Genomic DNA, 15,901 nt, shown 5'->3' with positions numbered 1-15,901 from the left:
GAAAATTGAATTTTAGTCGGTGCAAATTTTGGATCGAAAAGACGAAAGTGACGAATTTGGACGAGTCCCGAAATTTTGTTCGGTTTCGATTGGGTCTCGAAGCCGTGTCGCCGCGACTTAGGATTTTTAGTCCTCGCGCCTATCATTTTTCCGGACCGAACCTAGCCCGTGAAAATCCAAATTTTACTCCCAATCGGTTGAGCCAAAAATCTGTTCGGTACCAATTAATTAGATTACCATTTTGCCCCACCAATAATTCTTGTGAGACAAAGGTTTTAATGGTGAGCTGACCGGTGGGACCCACTTCGATCAAATCCCACCACCAGTCAACTCACCCGCCCACTCTCTCTCTCTCTCTCTCCCGCGTGCTTCCCCCCCCCCTGTTACTGCGCGACCTCCCCCTCTCTCTCTGTTTCACGCCCGCACATCGCCCCTCATCTTCTTCCTCCAGCCTTCTTCGCCCGACCACCAGCCCGAGCAACCACCGCCACCACCTCCCGCCTTCGTCGTCGACCCGCCGACAGCCGCCCGTGTTGGCCGCTATAAACCCGATTGCGGCTATGCCAGGATCACCATAGCTAAAAATGGAACGCTATACAGAGAAAATAAAGAGTTTATGCACCCGATTTCGAATCCATTGTACTTCAGACGGAATCGCAATGATCCGACGCTCTAGATCTTCTCCTCTATTACCCTCCGTATGACCGGCTCGATGAGACGCCCTTCACTTTCTCTCCGAACTTTATGTGAAGTGATTTACGAATCCCTAAGGGCTAGAGGAGGGACCGAGCGCTATTTATAGAGTTTACGGCGGGCCCTCTCATCACGGGCCGGGCCGAACTCGGCCCACACTAGCCAGGCCCATATTAGGCCCATTAAGAATCTTTATATCCAAACTTTATTAGACCAAGTTAATTATTACAATCCCAATTAATATAAGCCCACATTAGGATAACTCTAACATTCTCCCACTTGGGCTATATTAATTGAAAGTGTATGGTAGTGCGCACCTTTATGCTGGTCTAGGGATTATTCCTAATGGCCAATCCGATCCCATAGAGTCTCAAACACCGAATCATGGCAAGAATCGCATAAAATTGTACACAGAGTCATCCATGGTCACGAGTGCCCTTAACTCTACTGATATGGATTCAATATGGTAGTGTGGCAATTGGATGACACTTCATAAACTGGAGATATCTTTTGTGTCATTCCCTTTGTTAGTCACCATTCTCTCACTTTATGTGTCACGAAACTTAATGTGTCACTAGAGAATATCCATATGGTTCCGATGAACCCACATATGTCTTATCTTTATAGTTAACTTTACTTTATGTGTAACAAGACATATTAATACGGCTGGTAACCAAATGCCCATAGCCAATACTCAAGGTTTACACACACCTCGAGATTTTCGTCATATGTATGTACTTATCACAATCATTGTATACAAACTTTAATACATATGAAAATGTTACACTATGTAACAATCACGGATATAATCTTTATTAGAGCAAAGCAAAATGGCTCCCACTAGACAACAGCATCCAACGATGCCACTAAGCCCATGCTAATGACATGTCGTTCAAATACACAAGGGCGAAGACCTTTAGTCGATGGGTCCGCAACCATATCATCTGTGGAAATATACTCTACTGCAACGTCACCATTTTGCACTGATTTCTTTATGGTCAAAAACTTGACCTCCATGTGCTTAGACCCCTTGAGACCTCTGTTGTTGTTAATAAACAACACTGCAGAGTTACTATCACAAGACAACTGTATGGGCCTATCAACAAAATCAAATACGGTCAACTCCCTAATGAGGTTCCGGAGCCAAATAGCCTGAGTAGCAGCTGTATAGCATGCTATAAACTCCGCTTGCATGGTAGAGGATGATACTGTTTTCTGTTTCTCGCTTTTCCATGATATTGCACCGTCTGCTAACATGAAAATGTATCCCGATGTCGACTTTTTGTCATCTTGACAGCCAGCATAATCTGAATCCGAATATCCTACTAGCTGCGGGTCTTGAACGTATACGTAAATCAGCATATAGTCTTTCGTCTTCTTTAAGTACCTCAAAACTTTCTTGGCAGCAATCCGGTGATCGTGTCCTGGATTTGACCGATATCTGCCTAGAAGTCCTGTTGCAAAAGCAATATCTGGTCTTATGCAAACTTGTGCATACATGATACTACCAACTGCTCTTGCATAAGGTACATGCTTCATCTGGGCTTTCTCAATATCTGAATGAGGACACTGTGAAAGACTCAATTTATCACCTTTACAGACAGGAACAATTCCCGGCTTGCAATACTGCATATTGAATCTTTCCAGAATACGATCAATATATGCCCTCCGAGATAAACCCAATACCCGGCGAGAACGATCCCTATGGATCTCAATGCCAAGAACAAAAGACGCATCACCAAGGTCCTTCATATCAAAGTTCTCTGACAACATCCGTTTTGTTTCACGCAGTAATTCAATATCGCTGCTCGCAAGTAGAATGTCGTCCACATAAAGAACGAGAAAAATGAATTTCCTCCCACCGACCTTGCAGTATATACACCGATCCACTCTATTCTCCACAAAACCGAAAGAAGTTACAACGCTATGAAACTTTAAATACCATTGTCTTGAAGCTTGTTTGAGACCATAAATAGACTTTCTCGGTCTACACACAAGCTTACCCGAATCATCATTTGCAAAACCTTCGGGTTGTTCCATATAGATTTCCTCATCAAGATCCCCATTCGAAAAGCGAGTCTTTACATCCATCTGGTGTAACTCCATATCTAAATGAGCTACTAATGCCATGATCACTCTGAAAGAATCTTTAGAAGAGACTGGAGAAAAAGTTGCTTCATAGTCCACTCCTTCTCTCTGAGTGAAACCTTTTGCTACCGGTCTAGCTTTAAGCTTTTCTATCTTTCCTTTAGAGTCTCTTTTTGTCTTATACACCCATTTGCAGCCAATTGATTTATGACCGTTAGGCAATTCAACAAGTTCCCAGACACCATTATGTCTCATAGACCGCAACTCGTCTTTCATCGCATCCATCCACGGATCTGATTGAGGACAAGAAACAACATCCGTATAAGTAACTGGATCAACCACACAGCCGATATCGTAGTCTTGCTCTCCCGGATAGACTATATAGTCCGGTGGAATCGCTGATCTTCTCTGCCTAATAGACCTCCTAAGTGGAGCTACCTCGGCTTGATCCCGCAACCGTGGGGCCCGAATAACTTCATCGGGAATAATTGGATCCCGAAGCCCAACAGGCTCGGCCTGTGGTATAGGAGGCTCCATAATTGTCTGTATTGGTAGAGGAAACGGTACAGTAGTCTCCATCGTACTATTATCTTCTATAGTCTTTGAACAGCTACCCTTTTCGGCTACATCAAATTCCAGAAACTTCATTGTTTGTGACTCCACAATTCTTGTACCTCCATTAGGGTTATAAAACCGATACCCCTTTGAATGATCCGGATAAGACACGAAGTAACATCGAGTAGTTCTGGAGTCCAACTTACTCAATGTTGGATCATATAATTTCACTTCTGCAGGACAACCCCAAACTTTTAAATGATTTAAACTGGGTTTACGTCCGATCCATAACTCAAAAGGAGTCAATGGAACGACTTTAGTGGGAACCCGATTTAAAACATAAAGGGCTGTTTTCAAAGCCTCACCCCAAAGAAAAGGTGGCAAGTTGGTTCTGCTAATCATACTCCTCATCATATCCATAAGGGTGCGATTACGCCTTTCGGCTACACCATTTTGTTCAGGACTCCCAGGCATAGTAAACCGAGCTATTATCCCAGAATCCTCTAAATATATGGCAAATGGCCCTTTAAGGCGTCCAAGATCGCCATGTCGACCATAATATTCGCCACCTCGGTCAGATCTGACAACCTTTATGACTTTTCCCAACTGTTTCTCGACTTCGATCCAAAATATCTTAAATTTTTCAAGAGACTCGGACTTTTCCTTAATCAAGTACAGATAACCATATCGGGAATAGTCATCAATAAAAGTGATGAAATAAAAATTTCTACACAAGGTCGCAGTATAAGGTCCGCTGATATCGGTATGAATGACCTCCAATAGGTCGAAGCTGCGGATCGCTGTCTTCTTCTTTGTCTTAGTCATCTTACCTCTACAACGGTCTACGCAAGTTTCCGGGTCACTTTTAAGAGTAGGTAGGATGTCGGCTTTTATCGACCTTTCCACTCTTTCCCTAGAAATGTGACCAAGACGTTTATGCCACAATGCGTAAGACTGTTCCTTAGGTAGAGTTCTTTTTGAGATAATATTCTGAATAGTATAAGTGACGTATATATCATTGGGAGTTAAACACAATCTGTACAATCCATTGGACATATTGCGATACCCAACTTTATCCGAATTAAAAAACATGGAAACCACATTGTTCTTTATTTCAAAAGAGTAACCACACATGTCCAAACATGATACGGACACTAAGTTCCGTCTAAAGGAAGGTACATAAAAAGTGTTTCTCAACATCAAGTTGAAACCGGATTCTAAAACCAAAATTATATCTCCCACGAACTCAACGTCGACTTTGTTGTTATCTCCCACTTTGAGGTTTGATTCATCCCGATTTGGCTTCCTCCGGTTTATGAATCCCTGCATGGTAAACGCAACATGATTAGTTGCACCACTATCTAACCACCATGAACTGGATGGGGCTTCGGATAGGTTGGATTCACAAACAGATGCCAAAGAATCAATACTTGCATCCTCACGTTTAGACAACCAATTCTTATACTTGAAGCAGTCCTTTTTCTTGTGACCTCTCTTCTTACAGAAGAAGCGGCGGTCATTATCCTTTTTAAAGGACGCTTTCTTATGACCCGTCTTGTCGGATGAACCAGTGGCAAGATGAGTTCCTTTACGAGTACGAAGTTTGAACCCCTTACCTTTCTTAGTGCCGGAACTGGAGGCTACCATAGCGTAATGCCCCCCTTCCTTTTTCATCTTTTCTTCTTCTGCCACCACCTTGGCAATCAAATCATTAATAGACCAAGTTTCATCCTGTGTGTTGAAACCGGTCTTGATCATACCAAACTCAGGGGGAAGGGTGTTTAAGGCTTGATGTACCATAATAGCATCGGGAATTATAATACCCAGGATCTTAAGTTTTGTTTGCAAATCCAGCATTCTCGGGATATAATCCCTAACTCCTCCTGCACCCATATTGTACTTCATGTTAAAAAAGTACCTGGACGAGTGTCCCAACCTTAGCATTAGATGATACTCGGTTTCTGGCCATCAAAACTTCCATCATTTCTTTCGCAGTGCGGTCAACCGCGAGACTACTCTTTAGATGTTCCTATATGGATCGCTTCATTGATAACAAGCAGATCCTGTTGCTCTTTTCCCAAGCAGCAAAACGTGCCATCTCAATTGCTGTCTTGGTCTCAACGAGATTGGCTGGCTTATCTTCATAAAGAGCCACATGAACATCTGCCAACTCCATAGCAAACAGAAAATCCTCTCTCCATTTCTTAAAATTTGAACCATGAAGAACCTCAATCGTAATGGAGTTACCGTTCTGAGAGAAGGTGACTGGAAAAACAAGCAGTGCATATAATCAGCATCCAGTGAGTACTGTGTAACTTAAAAAACATATAAGTACACAACTAGAGAGTTACATGCACCGTCATACAATCACCTTTGGGCGGATTGTATAACGTGCGATTGTAAACTCTCCACATGTCAATGGTCATTAGAATATATTCCAATCTTTGTGAATCACCACCTTTGGGTGTATGAACCACTAGGATTAGTCAATCCTTAACCATATGCTGTACATGTATCCCTCCAAAATTAATACATAATCACCTCCTTTGGGAGTATAACCATGTATTAGAATAGGAGACATCCCACACAATACGAGACTGATATTTCTCAAACTCAATCAAGTGTGCCACTTTGGTGGTCACAACCCAATCAAGTCTTTGAAACTCTCTCATACCAAGGATATAAGCTTTATGTCTCACTTTCATCATATACATGTAATTTTAAACTTAATGACATGGGCAGTTGTCATTAAAATCACAAATGATGCCAATGGCATTGCTTCATTTATTGATGCATGTTAACCTTTATACATGCCAATACTTTAGAATACTCTACACATTCTGTATGTGGTCATACTCATATGAGCTAGCCTTAGTATTTCCAAAACTATATGGAAATACAAGAAAAATGCCAAAAATAGCCCTAAAAATACACATATATATAGGGTTTTTATGCATTTTTCAATCCTTAAAAGCTCCAAATATTTAAAATAAATATACCACAATGTAGAGAATCTTCATACGAGCACGCCGGTACAAAAACCACCCCAAACGGAGCCCGGACGCACCCGCACGCGCCGCCTAAGGCCTCGGCGCGTGGGCTTCACGCGCCGCACGTGCCACGCACGTGCGGCCCTCTCGGCCGGTCCAACAACCGGTCCGACCGGTTTGACCGGTCCAAATAAACCCGGTCCGACCGCTTTCCCGGTCCGACCATTGACCGGTCGAACCGGTCAACGGTCAACGGGTCGGGCGACCTGGGTCAACGGTCAACGGGTTGACCCCGGTCGTGGGTCGGGTCTCCGGATCCGGGTCGGGTTGACCCGGTCCGACCCGCGGCTGCTGAGGCGGTGGCCCGCCGACGTCATCATGACGTCGGCGGCCACGTGGGCGCGCCACGTCGCAGACGCGACACGTGTCGATGACACGTGTCGCGCGCACGTCCGCGCCGCCGCGCGGACGCGTGGCGGCAACCGCTGGCGCGCGCGCGCGTGCGGCGCACGCGCTTGGGGCGTGCCGCGCACGCCGCGCGTGGCGCGCGTGAATTGCGCGCCGGCCGCGCCACGGTGGCGCGTGGCGCGCGTGCGGCGCGCCGTGCGGCCTCTTCCGGCGGCCGGCCACCCCTCAAAACGCTCGGAACGACGAGTAGATTCCGAAAATGTAATAAAATTCAACTTTCATCATTCCAAATTTTCGGAAACAAGCAAAAACCGAATGTTCCAGATTTAGACTATGGATGGCTCTGATACCAACCGTTGGCCGCTATAAACCTGATTGCGGCTATGCCAGGATCACCATAGCTAAAAATGGAACGCTATACAGAGAAAATAAAGAGTTTATGCACCCGATTTCGAATCCATTGTACTTCGGGCGGAATCGCAATGATCCGACGCTCTAGATCTTCTCCTCTATTACCCTCCGTATGACCGACTCGATGAGACGCCCCTCACTTTCTCTCCGAACTTTATGTGAAGTGATTTCCGAATCCCTAAGGGCTAGAGGAGGGACCGAGCGCTATTTATAGAGTTTACGGCGGGCCCTCTCATCACGGGCCGGGTCGAACTCGGCCCACACTAGCCATGCCCATGTTAGGCCCATTAAGAATCTTTATATCCAAACTTTATTAGACCAAGTTAATTATTACAATCCCAATTAATATAAGCCCACATTAGGATAACTCTAACAGCCCGCACCGCCGCGAAGCCGCCGGACAACTCTGTGGAGCCTCGACGCCTCCTCGCTCTGTTTTGGGCGTCGTGGGCTGTTCAAGCTCCGTTGGCCTTGCCGCCGTTCACGACCACCACCGGCCACCTCGTCATCCTACCTCCGACCTCCGGACCTCGTCCCGCCGCTCGTTCCCCCGCTCGACCGCCACGAACAGCCGCCCGAAGCACCCACGGACCACCGCCCCTGTTTCTGCGTCGCACAGCCACCGCGGCTGTTCCGGCCTCCTTCGCCCAGATCCGTTGGTCGCCGGCCACCTCGAGCGACAACCCTCGGTCCCTTGACGTCCCACGAGTTTGTCGGAAGCCGATCGCCACCCGGAGAGCCTCGAAACAGCCCCGGCCAGCCTCCCCTGTTCTAACCCCGAACCTCTCTTGTTTCATGCCCGGTTACGTGCAGCTTGGAACCGCCGCCTCCGGCGCCACCTCCGGCCACCCCGAAGACCCTCAAACCTTGGCCAAGCTTCCCCCCACCTTTGCACAACCCAAAACCCCACAAAACGGCCCCCGACACCCCTATTTTGCTGCTGCCCCTGTTTTGGCCGCCACTGTTCACCGCCGGCCACCGCCGCTCCGGCCACCGGCCGCCACCCCGAAGCCCCGTGCCGCTGCCCCGAGGTGTCACCAAGTCTTCGGGCCACCTTTGGCCGAGTTGGAAACCCGGAACTTAAGTTGGGCCGCGGACCGCCGTTAGTCGTCGCCGATCGTTGTTGGGTCGGGCCAAGTTCGCGTTGCCGCCGCTCGAGTTGAGACCGCCCGAGCTTATTTAATTGGTGAGTTAGCCCCTAACTCTTGGTTAGGACGCTAATTGCGTTCGGATTAGATTAATTAGATTATTAGGTAGCTCGATTAGGGCCGGTATAGGTTAGAAACTTGGTTTAGGTTCAATGGCCCTAATTGGTTAAGTTAGTCTAATTAGTTAGGATTTTATGTCTAATTATATTAGATTGATTGATTGATTTGACTGATTGAATTGTTTGATCGCGAACGAGCGATAGGTCAGAGACGAGTGCACGATTGGAAATTGAAATTGGAATTAATAATTGATTGGCTGCAATTGGCTAATTCACTTATGAGTTGTTGGTTGTGAACGCTGGAATTGAGTGCTGATTGCCTTTGGGGGATCCGATTAGAGGTTAATCGCCCCCAAATTATTTGATCTGTCGATCAATTTAAATTGCGCATTCATGTGACCACGTATGAGATAAAATTGCATGTTTTTGCACGAAAACGGCCTTGGGCCAAGTATTTGAACATGCGAGCGTGAGCATTCGACCTAAATCCAAGAAATGAACTGGCTGGTTGTCGAAGTGCCCGAGTGGTCACATAATGGGATAATTCCGACGATCATTGTCTTCTGGTCGTTCGGTCCTGGCAATCATTGTCTTACGGTTGCTGGATGCGCGTCGATCATTGTCTTCTGGCAGTACGTTTGCCGGTCGCAGCTTGTGATGGGCCGAAGCCTTTTAAGGATTCCTGTTAGCTCCGTGCCGTGTCGACAATCATTGTCTTCTGGTTGATCGAGCGGAGTCACATGGACTATCAGAAGCCGTCGCCGGAAGTAAGGGACGATGCCCGGTCCGCCGGAAGAGCACCAACTGACTAGTGTGCTAGCACCAACCGACTAGTGTGCGAGACCTACGGGTCGAATCTGATAATAAACGGACTACGTGTGGTGTCCTGTGCATGCAAGTGCTGTGATGCTTTGCGGTGATGAATTGATTTGGTTGGTTGACTGTTGAGTCGAGTCCGCATTGCATTACGTGTGGCCTGAATGGTAAGTTTGCCCGTGATTGAAATATTTGTTCCATACTGATGTGTTAATTTTTAGGGTGTACGAACGAATCAACGTCCTAACCGGGCTTAGGCGTTGGCTCACCGAGATTAATTTCTCACCCCGTCGTGGTAACAATTTTCAGGCAGTGATGGAGGCCGTGGACGCTGATCTTGGAGGAGTGTGGTAGGATTTTGGGAGTAGACGAAGGATTAACCTTACCCGATCCCATGTCTTTTTGAGGTCCTAGTGAGCCGCCCCGAAGTATGGGGTTGTGTATATTTTCTATAGCTCAAGAGGGTTAAAATTCGTCTACTTTGGCTTTTGAATGAAGTTATGTTTTGATGAATTGACTGCATTGATTTTCCTGCTATACTATCCCCGCCGATCTTGTTGTCCGGGAGAATTGCACGTTCCGCATGCGCCGTAATTTCGTAGGTCGATAGCTACCCGGGACGCTATCCTTCATGACCTGTGGCGAGTAAGGTAGGGATGTCGCGAGCTCGAGAGTCGGGGCGTGACACCCGGTCACAACTTGCTGAGGAATTGATTCTAGGGGAACCGAATAGGGTGATTTCGATTCCAGCGCCTTTTTGTTTTCCCCTTTTTCGGCTCTACGAGAAATTGTCAAATGTCTGCACCTTCAATTAAAATTCAAAATCACTACTAAATACAGATTTCGCACCATGCTACCGACATGGTCGAGGAACTTTTCTTTTTCCTCTCCTTTATGATTTGTGATAGAGGATGCATTACCTCTCTTAATCCAATTAATGATGCCAATGTTTCATAGTAAAAAATGTTGAGATAGTAAGTTTTGGTGAATCTAATATAATCTATATGATGTTTCTGCTGTTGCAAGCCAGATTGCATTGGATGGATATAAAGTCTTGTGTCATAACTGGCGGCTTCTTTGATCTGTAATCTTTTGAGCTTGTAGCAGGTTGCTCACCGGTTTTTGTGCCATTAACAAAACTTATAGAGGGATGTTGATGTCTAACTTTTTTGCCCCAAAACGACTCATTCGAGCATTTGATTTAGATTTATAAATCGTACGGTTCACAAAAATAGGGATTGTATTAATTTTGCACGTCACAGGGATTTGTCCTAGAGGAGAGCCACAAGGTTTTATACTTGTGCCCGGCCATATTGATTTGTTTAATGTAATGTAACCCAGTTCCCGTATCCAATTCTCCGGACCGCAGAGGTAAAGCGAGCTCCCACGCTTTCCTAGGCTCTATACTAGCCTGGTAGAAAATTAGTAGCAACTCTAGTCTCATTCAATCACTAACAAACGAAAATCTAAGTCGTTGGTCGGGCTTGAAAGATTCCGTGCGAACCGTAAGTGGCCCCTCACGAGAGGACTATTTGCGACCGCCTAGCAATCTATTAGCTCTCCAAGTTTCACGTCGAGAGGGTCGCCACAAGGCAAAGTAAACGAACATGAAAGTGTGTAGAATGGAATTTTATGATTGAAACGCATTATTACAAAGCCCCATTCCTTCCCAGTTAAGATTATCTGGACACATTACTTACATAGTTTTTGCAGCAAAAGTGTCTGACCATGTCTGTGTTAATTCTCAAGTTTCAGCAGTAGTTTTAACTTGCTCCCTGGTGAGGAGAACCCCATAATTTAGTAGCTTCACACTGCTTGAATGACAAGTCACTAGGATTAGCTTTCTCTTCCGGATTCGGATCAGGAGGAGGAAAAAGAGGTTGGCCGCCGGTCCGGTTCCTACCGCACATCAATCGCAAGAAGGGGAGAGGGAGGGCTCTAGATGCACCATATGGTCAGATGAGTTTTTCCGGTGATAGAGGTGACTGAGGACCGGGAATTGTGATGTTGAGGCCACATCTGTGTTTAGGAGAGGAAAGGCCAGATAGCCTTGCTTGGTCAGCACTTTTTCTCACAATTGGATCAAAGGTAAGCCCATAGTTCCTCCATTTTCTTAGATTGGTCAGGGAGGGGGTTGGATTCGGGTGAAGATATTGCTGGAAAATGACTTCCGGCTATCGAAATCTTGCCTTTCTAATGGGTGGTGACAAATGGGTCGGGTCAGTTCCGTCAATCACATATTTGTTTGGACCAGATTGATCCATTTTCGATTTTTTGTCCTAATTGGCTCATACGCAACCTAACCCAACCAAACTATATTCAAATCTATCAAAATGAGCTTTATTCCAAATATAATAGAGTAATTAAAAATTAGATCAGAACGGTGTCTATTCTCTTGTGCCTGGCCGAAGCAGATGAGGCCCACTTAGTTGGGTTTAAATCTATTTACTCGGAGAAAGACGATCAAAAAATTCCCAATCATGGTCCTTGCAGATCGGATCATCCATATAATATACAAAAAGAAACTCCAGATATTTGATATCTTTCTCTTTGAATGAGATCTCAATTCCAGCGACGGTTTCATTAGATATCTTACAACTCGAATCCCTTTTTTTTCCGATCCAGTTCCTCCACCACTGCGAACCCCAGTTAGATTCAGGCATGATACACTTTTTCGTTATTGGGAGAACCCAAGTACTCTCTTTCGGATCCAGGAAACAGCTCTCAGAGATCTTTTTTCCTTTTGGAAGATAGAGGAGCGAAACAATCAACCTATTGATATTGGAAGAACCAAAAGATTCTTCCAATGTATCATTTCTGGGTCCAATGGAATTCATAGGTATAGGAAGAAGCCCCATCAAATAGAGATTTTTTCTTTCGACCATATTTCGATTGTTAATACGATATATAAGGACCGCTACTACAAATAGTACTACACCCTTGATAGTGAAATATCGATTGCTTGTTGAACCCTGTGAATTGCGTGAAAGTAGGATACTCCAAATTCGGGGGTCCAAGAGTTTTATAAAACATTCTTGGTGGAAAAAAATGTGAATGAAAGATCCCACAGAATTGAATTGGGTCCATGAATCTAAGAAATAGTGAGAATTCTTGATCTCTCTCAATATTTCTCTCAATTCGAAAATCTAGGATTTGAATTGGTTAGGTCTAAAATAAGAACATCCTTTTTATATGATCTCCTATAGATATCCACATATAGATAGATTGACTTTACATTTCATACATCCACCTCGATTCCTATCTCTTTGAAAATTGCTATAATTTATTTACCCATATATTTACGCATACATAAGAACTATGTTCGGAGGAAACTGCCATATTCTACTAAATAGATATCTATGTTATCTATATCTAAGTCTTGAAAAAAAATAGATAAGATTCGCACCTATCGAATCTAAAAAATCTTGTTTTTTTTAACATAAAAAGATAAAGAAGCCATTGCAATGGCCGGATATACTAGGCCCACTAAAGGCACAAAGAGAGAAGGTAAGTTGTTAAGAGTTGTCATAAAATGGGTACCTCGATTTAATATTTGTACCTGTTATTGTTAGAAAGATATGTTAGAATAATTATAATTCGTATCTAATTATATTGAGTATATCTAAGTGAGTATATATATTAAATAATAAGTGCAAGGAATGGATAATTAAATAAATGAGACTTATTCTTCTTTATCTTTCTACATGAAATATACGTATGATAATCTATTCTATTATTGTCTTAAAATTCGAATTCAATTCGAATTTTTTTTTCTTTAATAAATAAAGAAATAAAGAGTTTCTTACAAATTCCCGAAGGATTCTTTAGAATTCAATCCAACAACAGGATTCTTAGTCAAAATAGAGATTCTCGGAAGATATAGTCGAAAGAAAATCTATATCTATATTTTCTATTTTTGAATTATATATACCATACATACGAAGCAAGAAGGAAAGATGACCCTCGACATATTATTTCTGATGGTCCACTTTCGGGTTTTTTTTTTCCAATTTATTTTTAAAAAAAAATATTTACAAAATAATTTTTTAAAAATAAATATTTACAAGTTTTGACCTCTCTCGGCAGCCCAACTGCTGAGCGGGGTTGGGCTTCTTCTTTTTTTTTTTGTTAATTTCATTTTTTAAGTATTTTAATTATTTATACTTATAATATTTAGTTTATTTCGTATTTTTGTAACATGTTTATATTTATTGGGCTTCTTCTTTTTTTTTAATTTCATTTTTTTAAGTATTTTAATTATTTATACTTATAATATTTAGTTTATTTCATATTTTTTTAACATGTTTATATTTATTGGGCTTCTTCTTTTTTTTTTAATTTCTTTTTTTTTAAGTATTTTAATTATTTATAATTATAATATTTAGTTTATTTCATATTTTTTTAACATGATTATATTTATTTTATTTATATATTTTTTCTTGGAAAGCTTATTTTTATAACATAATTAGTAATAATTAATATAAAAATTATTAATATCTATAATTAATAAATAATATTGTAATTATGTAATTAATTAAAAATATTCATAAAATAAAATTGGTAAGATATATGAAATTAAGGAACCCCATTCTTAATTCAATATCTTTATAATATAATCAATCGAAAACCCATCTAGACGATCCCGAATAGCAAAAATTGCCATTAATAAATCCCGAAAATACTAAAAAAAATAGGAAAACCCATCTAGACGATCTTGAATTGCAAAAATCCATCGTTCATCATCGCCAACGGCCGAATTTGTTTGGGGAAAGAGGGAAAGGAGGGTTCGTTCGATATCGAGAAGTAGCACCAAAGGGAAAAAATGCAAAATTGATAAGGAAAACGGCGTTTTTTGGGGAAAAAGGCGGGCCAAACAGCCTATGGCAATTTGCCAATGGATTCCTCTCGAAAAATTACGTGAAATAAAAAAAAATCGTCTCAAACGGACGCCCAAGCGATGAGATATGTTCTTCCAAAGTTTTGCCCTTTATTTACTCATTTCCACTCTATTGTTGCGGTTTTTAATCTTTCCATGCGGTTTTTAACCGTTTTGCTGCAGGTTCCCATCTATCTATTATTGCGGTTTCTAACATATTCTTACAGCTATATTACATTATATCACAACAGTATTTATTAATTATAGATCTTAATAAATATTTACATTAATTATTGCTAATAATGTTATAAATATAAGCTTTACAAGAAAAAAATTATAAATAAAATAAATATTCCAAGTATCAACAATTAAAAAAATAACGAAATTTACAATATAGCCGGCCCACTTTTTTTTTGTAAATTTTGTATTTTTTTTTAAATAATTAAAATACTTAAAAAATGAAATTTAAAAAAAAAAAAGAAGCCCAACCCCGCTCGGCACTGGCCGCCGAAAGGTGGGGGTCACCTAGCGACTAGGGCAAGGAGCAAAGCTGCTCGGCAGCCTAACTACTACCGCCGAGCGAGGTCCAAACTTGTAAATATTTATTTTTAAAAAATAATTTTGTAAATATTTTTTTTAAATTAAATTGGAATAAAACCCTCCAGTTTCATATGACCTAAGAAGTTGTAAGCCCATTTAGCTTGCTTTGTAACATAGACTAACATGTCATGGCTGAAACAAAGTACAGAATATTAAAGATAAGATTGACTTTTCTCGGAAATAAATCAAATTATTTTAAAAGAATTGTGCAATTTCAAGCAAAACAACGAGAAAATTGAAATATATTGATTACACATGAAGGATAAATGTATAACAAATGTCATAACTTTCGTACGACGTTCCCTTGGTTACTTGAGTGCCATAACTTTTTTTTCTTTGATCACTTGAATGTCCTAAAAAAAATTTTCCGTTCACTTGAGCACCACATAGCACTTTAACCAATCACTTGAATGACATAACTTTTTAAAATTGTTCACCATAAGTTCTATGCTATGTTAGATTTTTGGCACTTGAGTGAACTTTTTTAACAAAATTTGTCACATAAATGATCTATTAAAAGTTGTGGCATTTAAGTGAATGTTTTTTAGAAGTTCTTGTGGATGGTTGGGTAAGCACCGACGGAGATCTAGGTGGCAATGGGCAATGAAGCAATATCGACAAGGAGTTTAGCCAAGCTAATGAAGACGACGAATGCGAAGAACATTTTTTCACAAAGTACTAAAGAAGACAATAAACAGTGTAATTTTTTTTTTCTTTTTTTTTTTTTTCAATATGGCGTTCGCTTGGCGTCACATTAGAGCCACTTGTTGTCAAAAATGCCACATTGGATCCAAGTTAGCCTTTTTACAACTATTTTGGATGGAATTGTTGCGGAATGTAACTATGTAACAATGAGTATAGTTTGGAGTTTTTAGTGCCACAATGACGATTGTGCCATAGTGAGAAGCTATATTTGGAGTCTTTATTTCATTTCACCAGTCATGGTTGCATGAACAATTCATAGTCCCCTCTTGGTTCATTTGCTTTCTAGGGGTCCACCTTGTCCTTCATGCATTTTAGGGTCGGCTCTCTCCTCAAGTGATTTGATTCGTTCGGATCGATCAAATCACAACAAGAAAAGTAACGAGGAGATCAATCGAATCATTTAGGGTCCGCATGAGAACCATTTTGGTTCTCTGATTCTGTTCCTTAAAATAAAAAAAAATGAAAAAATCATGTTTGGTAACATAAATAATTTTGATTCTAATTTTGTTCCCATAATCAGTTTTAGAGAATTAAAATCAGTTTTAGAGCAAA

The 15,901-nt window shown here is 41.8% G+C and overlaps 2 protein-coding genes and 1 long non-coding RNA gene across 4 annotated transcripts in view; 2 read left to right on the top strand and 1 right to left on the bottom strand.

Moving 5' to 3' along the window:
- The window catches only part of LOC125314522, a 51,306-nt gene extending 41,125 nt beyond the window's left edge, over positions 1-10,181 (bottom strand). The window contains exon 1 of the long non-coding RNA XR_007197983.1: positions 10,089-10,181. This is a non-coding gene — a long non-coding RNA (uncharacterized LOC125314522). The remainder of the gene's footprint in view (positions 1-10,088) is intronic.
- LOC125314673 (TMV resistance protein N-like) overlaps positions 1-15,901 on the top strand; it is a 416,296-nt gene that overhangs the window by 392,560 nt on the left and 7,835 nt on the right. The gene's annotated exons all lie outside the window — the stretch shown is intronic.
- The window catches only part of LOC115727572 (TMV resistance protein N-like), a 47,968-nt gene that overhangs the window by 26,263 nt on the left and 5,804 nt on the right, over positions 1-15,901 (top strand). The window lies entirely within an intron of this gene.

Source organism: Rhodamnia argentea, chromosome 4 (assembly GCF_020921035.1).
Source record: "Rhodamnia argentea isolate NSW1041297 chromosome 4, ASM2092103v1, whole genome shotgun sequence".
Lineage (NCBI taxonomy): Eukaryota > Viridiplantae > Streptophyta > Magnoliopsida > Myrtales > Myrtaceae > Rhodamnia > Rhodamnia argentea.
This window is presented reverse-complemented; position numbering and strand designations above follow the sequence as displayed.